Source organism: Stenella coeruleoalba (genome assembly GCF_951394435.1).
Source record: "Stenella coeruleoalba genome assembly, chromosome: 6".
NCBI lineage: Eukaryota > Metazoa > Chordata > Mammalia > Artiodactyla > Delphinidae > Stenella > Stenella coeruleoalba.
In genome coordinates, this window is record NC_137151.1 from 54,951,734 (window position 1) to 54,966,386 (window position 14,653).

At 41.9% G+C, this 14,653-nt stretch overlaps 1 protein-coding gene across 3 annotated transcripts in view; it reads right to left on the reverse strand.

Annotated features, from left to right (window-relative positions):
• The window catches only part of ACVR1 (activin A receptor type 1), a 75,307-nt gene extending 61,239 nt beyond the window's left edge, over positions 1-14,068 (reverse strand). Inside the window, exons 1-2 of one of the 3 annotated variants that reach the window (XM_079924761.1) lie at positions 13,932-14,068; positions 6,230-6,384 (exon numbers count right to left, since the gene is read on the reverse strand). The gene's annotated coding sequence lies outside the window, so the exon portion shown is untranslated. Of the gene's footprint in view, positions 1-6,229; positions 6,633-13,931 lie in introns of those variants that run through there. The other 2 variants (XM_079924759.1, XM_079924760.1) reach the window with 2 other exon arrangements.
• Between the last annotated feature and the right edge of the window lie 585 nt (positions 14,069-14,653).

Genomic DNA, 14,653 nt, shown 5'->3' on the forward strand with positions numbered 1-14,653 from the left:
TCTCTTTATACTCTTGAAAATTACTAAGGACTCTAAGGAACTTGTCTATGTAAGTTATTTCTACCAATATTTACTCTATTAGAAATTAAAATGGAGAATGTTTTCAATACTCTATTTGTTTTAAAATAACAATAAACATATTACTCTATTTTTTCTAAATTAAAAAAAGAACTGTATTTTCCCCCACAGAAAGCTCTAATGAGGAAAAAGTGGCATTACTTTGCATTTTTGCAAATCTCTATAATGTCTGGCTTAGTAGAAGGCAACTGGATTCTCATGTATGATTCTGCATTCAATCTGGAATGACATGCTGTATCAGCTGAAGAAAAGAGAATCCAACTTCGTACATGAAGACGTATATGTGACTGGAAGAAGGAGGACCCTGTGGAACCCCTGAGGAAGTCTTGGAAACTCCAGAGGATCTCGGACCACGCTTTGAGAAGCACTGCCTTACTCTTAAATGATCAGTCCTTCTACCATACCAGGTAACCAGATGGCACCAGACATTTTAGGCTGGGCATTGGCTCGATACCTGACAAAAATGTTACTGCTCCACAGGTTTAGAAATCTCTTTAAACTCTCTAACCTCAAGGAAGTCAACAATAAGTCTAGTGGTCAAGGGAGAAGGCATCAGATATCTATTTCATGTAGGAATAATACTTTATGTGCACAACGAAATACTTTTTAAATGAGACATAAAACTGTGATCAGAAGGTACTCCAGCGTCCATCTCCGTTTGGTCCAACCAAATCCTTATGCAATATTCTAAGGCTAAAATCCCTGACTGCGAAAACTCATAGGCTACTGGGGGTTACAGAATATTATCTGAAGGGTTTGGAGTATAAATTTTTGCCCCAGTATATACCACCTCCTTTCTGTTCCTGGATAAGGCCCTCTAGCCCTGGTAACTGATCTTAATATTTCAGACACATGGCAAAGAGCTATGCAGAAAAAGGTTAGGGACCTCGGGTCTTAAATCAGTGCCATCTTTTACAGTGTCTCAGGACTACTCCCTTGGGAGACAGGACAGTCCCATGATATTGTACTCAAAACAGGCAAACCACCAGGGCAAAACAGAGCTGCTTTCCAAATCCTATGGTACTTTTCGAACTCCATTTATAGATCAGACTGACATCCAGTTAGGGAGCTAGCGTTTAGCTCAATTTTTAACACATGTGGGCTTGAGACCAAGTTTGGTACTTCTTTCGCTCATCACAATTTTACAGCTGGATAAAGCCACAGATATACTGCAGTACATCCCCCCCAAAATCACAAAGCATTCTGATGTCAGTCACAGAATAACCAGGAGTATACTGCACTTCTATATTCAACCTTGAGAACTCATATTAAGCAATCTAGTTGATAATCTACTGTAAGAATAAAAGATATTTCTCAAACCTAAAGTTATGAACAGCAAACAACTTGTTATCTGTGTGCTGAGGATGAAAGCAAAGCTGTAAGATGAACCCTGAGATTCGTTCCCATCAGAAGATTCTACAAAATGTTCATTTGTCTGGCCTGGTGGCCTAGACTCATTTGGTTTGTCCATTTGTTCAACACATAATCTACTGAGCACCTACTCGTTCAATAGGGACTTCCTTGATGCTCTTCTCAATTCAATTTCTAACACTCTCCAAGTTAGAAAGAATCTTGAAAGATGGATTGTACCTTCACCCATCCCTATTTTGAATGACTTTTTCACCATCCACGTGAAGTCGCTCACTCACCGTCGGTGAGGGCTATCACAACTGTTCCATGACAGTTGTTTCTTTACGTCTCTTTTATGTGGCCTATGCTACGCCTTCCATAAGAAAAAACAAATCTTTCTCTTTAATATAAAAGGTAGAGGCAAAGCAGAAAAGAAGTAGAGTGACTCTGCTTTCCCTTAGTCATCTGTCAACAGCACATCATTATTACAGTAACAGCAGTGCCACTTACTCAGCAGCCAGGCGCCGTGCTTAGAGATCCTATGCGTTATCTCTTTCAACCTCTCCCCAAAACACTCGAAAAGAAATACTCCTATTAATCCCAGCCTACAGATGAGAAAATGGGTAGCTAGAAGTACCTTGCTCGAGCACACAAAGTCAAACCCAAAGCCACGTGACCAGAGTCCAGGTCCTAATTAACAAACGCTCACAACCTTCGTTAAACCAGCCAGCCATAGTTTAGCTTCCTAAACTATGGAACTAACCACAGTCCTCCTTAACATTTTATCCAAGCTTCAACACGTTGTGCTCTTTACCCATCTTGATTTTCCTCTCAGAAAACAATCTTTACTCATGGTTATTTGGGCCACCTTTATCATGCCGTCTTTGCATTTCTCTAACCTCAAATTAATTTCATATACCCTGTAACCTCGCATTATCTCCCCTGCCCCTGAGGGGGGGGGAAAAAAAATCTTGATGTGAAAGGAAAGACAAGCCACGTTGCTAGTACACAAGTGGTTGCTACCTCCTCCCTCCCATCCCCATTCTTCAGTTCTCTTGTGACGCATCATAAAATAAAAACAGGCATTAGCGTTAGGTCGGGCACATTTGGGGGGCAAATTAGATCCGGCAAGACAGACTCTAAATATACAATCTTGAGGGAAGGTATACTTACAACCACCACCTCCAAGGGGGACAAAAATCAGCCATTATGTGACAATAGTTATGTCTCTTCTGTGGTCAACAAGCAGAGAGAGAACCCAAGGACAGCTTGCTCCAAACTACCTGGGACTTTGGAAAGTGTGGAGAGAGACATGGGCTGTCAGTTATAGCTGCAAAGAAAGGCTAAACCAAAGCATCATACCATATAAGTTAAGTCAGGGTCTTTTCTCCAGTTCACAAATGACCTGTGAAATATTTTTAACACCACACTCTGTCTGAACTGGCAATGTGCAAGTTGCCAGGGCTTGGTTTTATATAGACTTCACTGCTGCGGGGTGGGGGGGGGGGGGGTTTCTGGTGGGGTGTTACTTTCAGAATATTAGCATGTAATTTGATCTTTCAAGATAGATGAATACAAATAGCTTCTTGGACAAGTCCTATAGTACTGAAATCCAGCCCCTGGATCAGTTCATCCTGTAGTTAGAGGAAATAATTACAGATTATTTCAGGAAAGAAAGGGTTCTGACTGAAAGAGTTACACTACAAACATTCCAGCTGTGACAGATGGACCCAAGATATGGTTTGGAAAGGCCAGGAAAAGAATAATATAATCTGGTTTAAAAAAAAAAAAAAGGCAAGGGTAGGTAAATGAGGTTTAACTGAACGAAAATCAGTAAAAGGATAAGCTACCATGTTAGAACCGAAGAAACCCCATAGACTTACTTTCATTGTACACAGGACGAAACTGACTTTGCTACACCCCTACCAAATATAAAGATAATAACTAAGCTAAGCTTCTGAGATTCCAACGTTTTGATCACCCACGGCATGCCTTACTGGTATCTCAAGTCTCGGTTTTATTTTGACGCGCTTGACTACATGGAAACTGTCCCTCGTCTTCCACTTCATTCCCTCTGTATCAAATAGCCACAGCTCTCCGCTTTGTTTCAACTGATAGTACCCATCATCTCCCAGCTGTTTTGTTCTATTCTCTTAGGCAGCTCAGGGCTCCTCTCCCTCCAGTTTACAAACTGGGACTTTCTTTTATTTTATTTATGTATTTTTTTTACCTACCGGTAGAAAGGACCCTATTATTCCCCCTACCCTCACCCCCAACTCCACCAGTGAAACTCTTAGATGAGTAACTGTGAAGTCCATCTAAAATCCCACCTCCTCCCAAAGCCCTCAGTTAGATGCCTTCTCGGCCCTCTGCGGCATTTCTCACTGCCTGCAGTTTCCCCTTTAGCCTAAGAGTTCAGACCCTTCCTATCCCTCCTGTTACCAGACAAATGGTATCTCAGGCACTGCCATCTGACACAACTGTCCCAATTCTAAGGCTAACATGACCAACGCGTAATAATTTGAAGGGTCGGGGGAAATTAAATAAAAAAAGACGTCAGCACCAAGGAGGTCTATTTCTCTCTCTCTCTTTTTAAAATGGGAAGCACTAGAGCAGATTTCTGTGGAGGTGAGAAAAACCACCCTTTATACACCAGCCTGACCAGACCCCTTCTCCTCCGTACCCCACACACACTCAAGCCCATTCCTGCCTCAGACCTCCCCACACTCAGCCCACAGCGCCCTGCCGTCTTCTTCACAGCACTTAACGCTGCGTGACATCTGTCATTTATGTATTAGTTTATTGGTCTTTATTATGTCTCTCCCTCACCCATCCGTCCTTACTCCACACACCAAAATTTAAGCAGCGTGAGAGTGAGGACTCTGCCTGGATCATGGCTACATCGCCATCCTGGCACATACGAGGCACTCAATGGAAATTAAAACACATTAATTCTAACATCTTAGTCTACGTTACACTTTGGTTTGGGTGGGGAGAGGAGAGGGAGGTTTAAGGAATGTTTTACAGGCTGGCCAGGAAATGACTGGGGGAGAGGGCTGCTCTTCATCCTCAATGTAATATAGCTGCAACCAGGTACTGGAGATAAATTAAAAGATATCATTTGTAACCTGGATTTCAGTTTTCAAGGGTGTCATCCAAGAGAAGCAGCCAAACAAAAAGACGGCTGGCAGACTCTGGGTAGAGCAGACAACTCCCTGGTGGACAGTATCCCATTTGGATAGGACTGCTTGGATCTCTAGTTGCAGACACCAGCTGATCTGCCCAGAGCCATCCCCAGTGACCTCTGAGACAGCTTCTGTAGCTTGAAAATACACCTCCTACGAGTCAGGAATTGACATATCATCTCCCCCCACTCTGCCCCCCACTAGTCTCCTAACAGTTATTGACGCTATTTGGAAAGCCATGCTTCCATGCCTATTAATAACCTTCAGAAAACCATGAGGAAGTGTCAAGAGAAAAATAGATCTGGCTGATGGAAGCCAAAGACTCAATCAGAGGTTATAATTAGCAATTAATAGATTTGAAGAAAAAGAAAGTTGTAACGTTTTCTGTAATGTTATCTGTTCAGGAAGCTTAAAACAAAATATTTAGCCAATGAATTCAAGGAATGCTGAGTCAAGAACACCAGTCTTTACAGAAAGAAACTCTTTTAAAGACCGCTTATCTATTTAAATAAACCAGCTACTAAGTTTATCCCCACATCAACAATTCCAGAGAATTTAGCCTGTCTGATATCATTAAACCTTTACAGTTATTTACATCGTTATAAAGTTTCTTCAGGTGACACCTTAAATAGCAACCAAATCAATCTATTCTAAAATAACTGAACAACTAATTAACATTCATCTTTCAAAAGACTTTTCTTAGTGGTCTTTCTCCTCTCCCCTCCCCCAGTTAGAATGTGATTAACGGAATTCTCTCACAACTTAGCTTGAAATATGCTTTTGCCCCTGGAGCAGCTAAGGCAGAATCAGATAATTGTGGTATGACTCAACAAATGCACAGCTGTTCATTTAAATATATCCATCAAAAGTATAAATATGATCATGAGAAAGAAAACGAGCCGTGTACACAGGGTCAGTGTACAAGTGGAACAAGTTAGCATCGAAGTAACCACAACAGAAAACAAAGAGGAGGGGAAATAAGACAGGGAGAGGCTCTGATACCACACAGAAAGAGACCAGAAAACTTTCATAACCAAAAAACCACCCACCCAAACCAAAACGCTCGGACTTCCCTGGTGGCGCAGTAGTTAAGAATCCGCCTGCCAATGCAGGGGACACGGGTTCAAGTCCTGGTCCGGGAAGATCCCACATGCCGCGGAGCAGCTAAGCCCATGTGCCACAACTACTGAGCCCGCGTGCCACAACTACTGAAGCCTGCGTGCCTAGAGCCCGTGCTCCGCAACAAGAGAAGCCACCGCGGTGAGAAGCCTGCGCACCGCAATGAAGAGTAGTCCCCGCTCGCCACAACTAGAGAAAGCCCGCACGCAGCAACGAAGACCCAACACAGCCAAAAATATAAATAAATAAGATCAATAAATTTATTTTTTAAAAAAAATCAAAATGCTCAATTGACCTAAATTAGAAATTAATGGCATGTTAAAAGTAAAAGTAAATGCACTCTACTAAGTGGGGAGAAAGAAACGAAATCTAGGAGACAGAAGATGCTCCCAAGTATACAGGGGTAGAAAGTCTACAGGGTAGAAATGATGAATCCAACCTATTATGAAGAACAAAGACATGGAGGCAGAGAAAAACAGGAGGAACAGAGTACTCACCTCAGTCCTCTCCCCACAACCTTCGAAGTCAGACATTAGGAAATCCAGAAAATGTAGGGATCCCTCCAACAGTCAGTCCCAAAGCAAATAACTGGAAAGCACCACCCTGTACCAGGCAACCCCTCTCGGAGGTTCTACGCATATAAGAGTGTCACCTGAACACAAAGAAAAGGAAACCAAAAAAGAGAAAACAGAATGTGAAGAAGAGCAGGAGTGCTGAATAAGAAAACAGGGCCAATGTCAGCCGTAAAAACCCCACTCCTTCCTTCTTCCTCGGGGAGGGGCCCAAAGGCCCAGTCAGAACTTGAGAAGCAGAGGTCCCTATGCAAAGACTTGAGTACCTCTCCTTTAATGTGTAATTCAAAACATTAACAAATAGAAAGAACATCTAATTCATGATGACCATTTTCAAGCTTTCCCCCGAACCATCGAAACTCACGTGCTTGGCAAAAAAATAACCTATCGGGCTTCCCTGGTGGCGCAGTGGTTGAGAGTCTGCCTGCCGATGCAGGGGACACGGGTTCGTGCCCCGGTCCAGGAAGATCCCACATGCCGCGGAGGGGCTGGGCCCGTGGGCCATGGCCGCTGAGCCTGCACGTCCGGAGCCTGTGCTCCGCAACGGGAGAGGCCACAGCAGTGAGAGGCCCGCGTACCACAAAAAAGAATAAATAAATAAAAATAAAAATAACCTATCTGGTACTGGGGTGGGGGGTGAGGGGGGGCGCCTAACCTCATGCTTGGCCTGACCACTCAGTCATCATCCTGCATAAGGAACCATTCACATCCTCCACATTTACAGGCAAACCTCTCTTACATTATTATAAGCAACAACTATTTCAGCAACCACCACCTCCCTCGGCCCCAAGTCCTCCCATATCTACCCTCTTCATACCCTCGCAGAAAACTTTCTAGAAAGAGCACTACACAAAGCTCCTTCCACATCTCCCCTCTCCACCCGGTCCATCACCAAAATGCCTCTGGCTAAGGTTCTAACTCTTTGTAACCTTACCTTATCCTTCAGATTCACCGGGGAGCTTCCTCAGAAGTCAGACTCTGAAGCCTCACCCACCGAGATCTGTATTTGATTGACCTGAGGCCTAGGAATCCCCCAGTCCCCCGGCAATTTGGGTGATGCTGAGAACGCTGAGGGTGGCATCAACTGGTCCATTCCCTGGTTCTTCCCTAGCTGGGATTCAGAGGCGCCATCTCTCTGCTATCTTTACTTTTATGGGTTGGATCTGCTCAGTTTCCTTGGATGGGAGTTTCCTCTTCTGCCACTCGTATCTTAAACGCTGGTTTCCCTTGAGGCCTCACATCTCAGCCCTCCCTTCTTCTCATTCAAGATGTTACCCAGCTTCAAGGCCACTGAGCCAAACGGAACCACCAGGTTAGGATTCTTTACTCATTTTTCCACTTCCCTGAATATTCCTTCCTTATCACCTTCCTTCCCTATCGTAGGCCCTTGTCTTTTCACTGTTTATAAGATTAATTGTAAAAAATTTTGCATAACAGGCATTTCAAGTTACATTGAGAAAAAGGATAATAAACCCTATTTTTGACCTCCCAGTTTCAAAAATAAGCCACATCCTACCACTCAGTTCCAAAAATAAGAAATCTTATTTCCTCTATTCTGCCCATTTTCTTCCTGATGTATTTTAATGAGAATCCCAGAACTCACATCATTTCACCCACAAATTCTTTAACAGATAAGGACTTATTCTAAACATAACTATAAAACCAACATCTCATGTAACAAAATTAAAAGTATTCCTCCTCCAAATATCATCTAAAAGCTAATCAGTGTTTAAATTTGCCCAGTTTTCAACAACTATAAACATCCCCCACTCCTCCCCCTGAAAATTGCGAGGAGAATGGGGATAAGCACACAAAAAGAGAACTGTTTTTCTCGCCTTTCAGTTATCATCACTCGTGGTGCGGTGTTGGGATTGTGGTGGTGTGGAGAATACTGTGTGTAATGTGTGGAAGACAGCAGATGCCTAACTATGGCCTATTCAAATACTATTGTTCCCTGCTGTTCTGGAGAACCTAAATTTTCTGCGTGGAATAAGGGAGTTAGAGATGTAATTCAGCTAAGGTTAAGTAAGAACCATATAAACTGAATTTGAATTGGAAGCAACAGTATGAACTCACTGAGTATTTTATACATACATATTTCCTCTGTCCACTAAAAAGGCCTAGAAACGATGACCTACCCAGTAGCAGTGAGCATTCCGGATACCCAGACTGTGGGGTTAAACTACCATTTCCCACTAAAAGAAAGAGAACAAGTTGAACTGAACCATGAGGATGCAATCACCAAATCCAGCCAGTTGGAAATTAGAGGTCAAGTGGCTGAGTTCTTCGACAGATAAACTGTAAGAAAAGGAAAGGGCTGGAGGGGGAACCTGAGCTTTAGACTTCAAAGACGTAAAAAGGTGTGCAAGACTAAACTACAGTGGCTAGACATGCACAGGCAGGTGATAAGACCATACAGAAAGGCAACGAAGCAATTACTATAGAAGTCAGGAGAGTGGTTACCTCTGGAGAGAGAGAGGGACCACGACAGTCATGGGACATGCCAAGGGGCTCTAGGGAGGCCGCTAATACTCTCTTGACCTGTGTGGTGGTCACAAAAAACATTTACCTTGTAAAATTAACTAAGCTATGTATACTTTGTGTGATATCTGTGTTTCACTTTATAATAAAAAGGTAAAAAGGAGAAGACTGAAGAGGAATGTGTGTTGTTCAAAAAAAGATGCAGACTAACACACACACACACACACACACACACACACTCGGAGGAAGTAACAGCACTGCATATCACACATATATGCAAAAAACCAGGTTTGTGTTACAAATAAGTTTATATAATAACCTCCTGAAATGTCAACTGTTTTTTACCTTCAGACAGGAAAATTGTTTTTTCAAGTTACAAGTTTATTAATTTTTAATAGAGAAATAGGCTTCACTTACCTAGTCATTATCAGAAATCAAGTATTAAACTAAAAAAGTAACACAGCATCTTATGATAAGTTGGTCCTTCCTCTCTCCCACTCCAATTACATAAATTTCATGGGTCAAGGATATCAAAAGACTGGAGAGTCCAGATCAATGTTTCCCAAACACTGTGCAACGTTATCACCAAATAAGAAAAATTAACACCATAAAATTGTGAAACCTCCCTCACAAAACTTATCTAGACATTTAACACAATCCCAATAATCATACTAACAGGTTTGCTTCTTAGCAGGGAGGGAGTGGTGACTACATATGATAATTTTAAAGTTCATATATTTTTTTACAAACCACACACACACAAATAAATATGAAAATTCTGTAACATGAAACTTTAAAGTTCTGTAAAAGGGAACTTAAAATAAATATGAAAATTCAATAAAATTCAGTAAAATTCAGTAATTCAGGAATTACCCCTACAAAAGAAAAAAAAAGTATTAAGCTCCAAGAGTTTAAGAAAAACAGTGTGATCCTACTACACACACAGGCAAAGAGCTCAATTAAACTAAATGGATATCCCAGAAATAGACCACAATGTACATGGGAATTTATAATACAAAAGAAATCAAAAGGGAAAATTTGGGACTATTCAGTAAAATTGGAATGACTAGCCAATGGGACAGAGACTGCTTACTTTCCACTAAAATTCCTTCTTCACTTCTTCTTGGCCACATGCTGACCAGCACGGACTGCATTCCCCACACTCCCTCACAGCCAGGTGTGCCCACAAGACTATGTTCTCACCAATGGAAGCAGGAAGTGACATGTGATCACTTGCCCTGAACTTTCTCCTTCGTCCTTCACATGGAGGGAACCCAGCTATGGTAGCAACCCAGCTATGACCATGCAGATAAGTACAGTGACAATTCCTAGAGCCACAGGACAGAAGGAACCTGACTCTCAACGACCAGTGGATACGGGCAGTTCTGCTGACTTGCTTTGCTCACACTGGAACTGTAAAGTGAAGAAAAAAGTCAACTCCTCTGTTCTTTGAACCATAGCATATTTCAGTCCCTTGGTTGCAGCAACTCAGCCTTACCCTAATTAATAGAGCACCCAGAGAAAAATTAAGTTGGATTCATACCTAACATTCCAGATGGATCAAAGATTTAAGCCTAAAAAAAGAACCACAAGACACTACAAGGAAAGATAAGTTTTTAACTCTAAGAATGGAAAAGGTCTTTTAACTGTATTACAAAGTCCTGAAGCCACAAAAAGGCTAAATATATATTTATCTCTATAAATATTATGGGGAGGCGGTGGGAGCCAGTGGGCAGGGGGTGGGGGGGTTGCCGCATGGCTTGTGGGATCTCAGTTCCCCGACCAGGGATCGAACCCGGGCCCCGGCAGTGACAGCGCCAAATCCTAACCACTGGACCATCAGGGAATTCCCTCTATAACTAATATTTTTAAACATCTTTTATCTACTGTCTCTTTCACTAGGACGTAAGCTCCATGGAGCAAGAACTGGGATCTATTTTCTTCACTATTGTATAACCTACTGCCTAGAATAAGTGCTTAATGCATAAGAGGCATTCAATAAATATTTGTTGAATGAATTGGTAAATTTAAGTATACAAAATTTTAAATAATCCACACTGCAAAATAATTATTTTTACACAAATTACCAAGTAAAATATCACATATCACAAGGAGAGAAGGGGGGGCGGTGCTAACCTGTTAATGCATAGGAGCTCCTGTGAACTGATAATAAAAAGATCAATAACCCAATAGGAAAATAGACAAAGGACACTAACATAGAGGGAACAGAACAGGAAATACAAATGGCCTTTAAACTTATGAAAAGATGCTCAATGTCAATCAAAATAAGAAAAAATGCAAATTAAAGCTCCATTAAACTGTCATTTTTCACCTATAGATTTGGCAGAGAAGAAATGATCAGTTTGACAATTATACTGTGATTGGCAAGGGTATGAGGAAGCAGAGTTTTCATCCATTGCTGGTGGAATCTAAAACTTTGCAAGCTCTATGAACAGAGCAATTTGGCAGTATTTCTACCAAAATTAAAATGTGCCTATCTTTGACCCAGCAATTCCACTATTAGAAATGGATCCTATAGATACGTTCACAAACATGTTTAAAATGATATATGTACAAGGTTATCCCCTAAAGCCTTGTTTATGATAATAAAACTGGAAATGATCTATATGGTCATCAATATAGTACTGGTTAAATAAATTCCAGCCCATCTCTAAGTGGAATGCTTTTTCACCTGGGTTAAAAAAAAAAAGAAAGAAATTGCAATAATCTTTAGATTATTGCTGGTATATGCCTGAAATCTCTGAAAGAATATATAAGAAATTGGTAACAATGGTTGTCTCCAGGAAGGGTAACTGGGAGAGAGGGAGGAGGGAGACTTATTTCTCACTCTTTTTGTACCTTTTAAACCTTATAAACATTGATTATATTATTACTTTCCTAGAAATAAATATTTTATAAAATAATAACAATACAAATATTCATATCGGCCCCAGATATCTAAAAACTTGTCTGGCGATTCTCGCTGTCAACCACGCTAGGAAGCTATTGAGCTGAACAATTTTAACCCTGTTTCATAATTAAGAATCGCAGGGTTAGCAATTAACTAACACCATCATCTCCTCCTCCTCCCTCAAATAAATATATGTGCAAAATAAAGTCAGTCTCTTAATTCCACCCCTGTTATTCATTACTTTCTCTTAGAACTCATTGAACCTCATGCCACCTTAAATGGGCATGAAAATATCTCATAGTGCTCCAAGGATGGTAGCCAGAACTAACAACTACGCTAATACATGAACACAGCCTAGTGCCAAGGATGTTCCTTCCAGGCAACCAGAAGATAAAAACCTGACATAAGTGACACCTCGGCAACAGCCCAAAGCTGTGCATCATCTGCCCTGGAAAATAAACACTCACATCCTCAGTGACTAAGAGTTCAAAGTCAACAGTCACGGCTTTTGTCTTTTCCCTAATGTGAAAGGTCTCCACCCCCCCCCATATCCCCCTTTAAATTGTAGGCTAACCCCATCACTTGAGGACTGATTGTTATTATGTTACAGCCATATAAGGAACACTAAGAAGTCATTACTTATATTGAGATTCTGCTTAAAAGGGAAAATATCCAAAGCATATCAAGTGAAAGGAAAAAGCAAGTTGTAGAACCAAATGTGTAGCCACGTTCCATCCATTTTTAAACATAATTAATACACGTAATTTGTGTGTCTATGAAAAGTGTGTACGTGAAAAATTGTGTGTTCCAAATTATTACCTGTGGGTAAAAGAGAAAAGGAAGGGAGAAAATTTTATCTTTAGACTGTTTTGTACTACTTGAAATTAAATAATCAAAAATAAGCTTTTACATAAAAGAATAAAATTTTTGAAAATAATAAATTAGACTTTCCTTAAAAAAGAGAGCACTTGGGCTTCCCTGGCGTTGCAGTGGTTGAGAGTCCGCCTGCCGATGCAGGGGACGTGGGTTCGTGCCCCGGTCTGGGAAGATCCCACATGCCGCGGAGCGGCTGGGCCCGTGAGCCATGGCCGCTGAGCCTGCGCATCCGGAGCCTGTGCTCCGCAACGGGAGAGGCCACAGCAGTGAGAGGCCCGCGTATCGCAAAAAAAAAGAGAGAGCACTTGACAGCTACTAGAGACCTTCCCCCAAAGTTCTGAACCTAAAGAGGCCACAGAGACCTCATGCTTCTGTCTCTATGTACAAGTTTCAAACCATATCCAGGCAATCCCGACTTTTAACTCAGAGACACTCCCACATACAGTTAGCACTTCAGGCCTCCCCTCATAGAAACATCTTACAGACTATTCTAAAGTTGGTATTTGTGTTACCCCCGTAGCTTAACACAACCTTAATAGCATTTCATCCTGAGAGCAAGACTTCTTTACAGAGATTTCAAAGTACTCCAAGGAAGCATATTATGAAAATGTAGTTCCGGGAAAGGTAAAAGTATGGAGACAATAAAAAGATCAGTGGTGGCCAAGGAGTGGGTAGGGGGCAGGGACTAATAGAGCACAGGATTTTTAGGGCGGTAAAACTCTTCTGTAGGGTACTATAATGGGGGATGCATATTACTATACATGTGTCCAGACCCACAGAATGCACAAGGGCAGACCCTAATGTAAATCGTGGGCTCTGGGTGATAATGACGTGTTAGTGCGGATCAACTACTACAGTAAATGGACCACTCTGCTGGGGAGACAGAGTCTGGGGAAGGCCGGGTGTGTGGGGGACAGGGGCGCCTATGAGAACTCTCTGTATTTTCTGCTCAGGTTTGCCGTGAACCTAAAACTGCTCTAAAATGTAGCCTCTTTAGAAGGAAAGAAAAATTTTAGAAAGTGGTCCTATAAGGTGAAAAGAATGGCAGAAGCACTTTATACGTAGGGAAATGGTGGTGGTGTTTGAACAACTTGGCCAGAGTTCAAAGATAACTGAGCAACTCCACCAAAAAAAGCCTACATTCAAGGTAATGCAAAAATCAAGAACCATTGGGTTTGGTCCTATCTCTCTTATGTTGGATTCATACAAAACAACGATATGATCATCGTGGCTAAGAATTGACCGTGTCAATTTGATCTCTGCCAAGGAACAGTAAAAGAGGTGATCTGTTGAAATGTCTCTGCTGCTGGCCCCGGCAAGGCCACTGAGAGCTCCTAGGTAAAAAGCTGGCTTGGCTACCTTAGGGCCGGCTCCGGGGCATCTCCTCCCGCAGTCCTTCCAGCAGTGGCTCTTCCTCAGAGCTCCGCTCACTTGCTCCTGGAGCCTTGGAGGTGGGAGAGGCGCTCCCAGAGTCTCCTGGAATAATGAGAATTCTCCAGTAGCTCTCGCGCTGGCAATGTGACGCTCACAAGCGGCTCGGGGCTGTGGAGGGGAAGAAGAAAGAAAACCAGCTAAGCAGAAGAAAAGTCTGTAGTTGTGAATGTGCAGGCTAAAGGAAGTGCACACTTGACAAGCCTTTCAATTGAGACCACAAAACCAAGGCCGATTTACAATTGCAGCAAGGATGGAAAGGGTTGGAAAACAGACACGCGGTAAGTTGAGGTCATAGGTCCGTACCGATCTTAAATATTTTTCTAAATGACACAAAACCCAGTGGAACCTGCAGTTGGTAAACTTCAAAATCAAGCTCCTTTAAAGTCCATATACCACGTACTCTAGCCATTACAAAAACAAACAAAAAAACAAAGGCTTTGCATATATCAACTATGATATGTACCTGGGAAAAACAAAGTTCAAACCGTCCACAAGTATAGAATGAAAGTCTCTCTCCAGACCCCTGGCTGCTCCTAGAGACACCCCATGTACCACAGTAACCAGTTTCTCGTGTATCCACCCCAAAATAACCTGGTTTGGGTCCATTTTCAACCACCACTCTCAGCTGTAGACAGATCTAGTTCAAA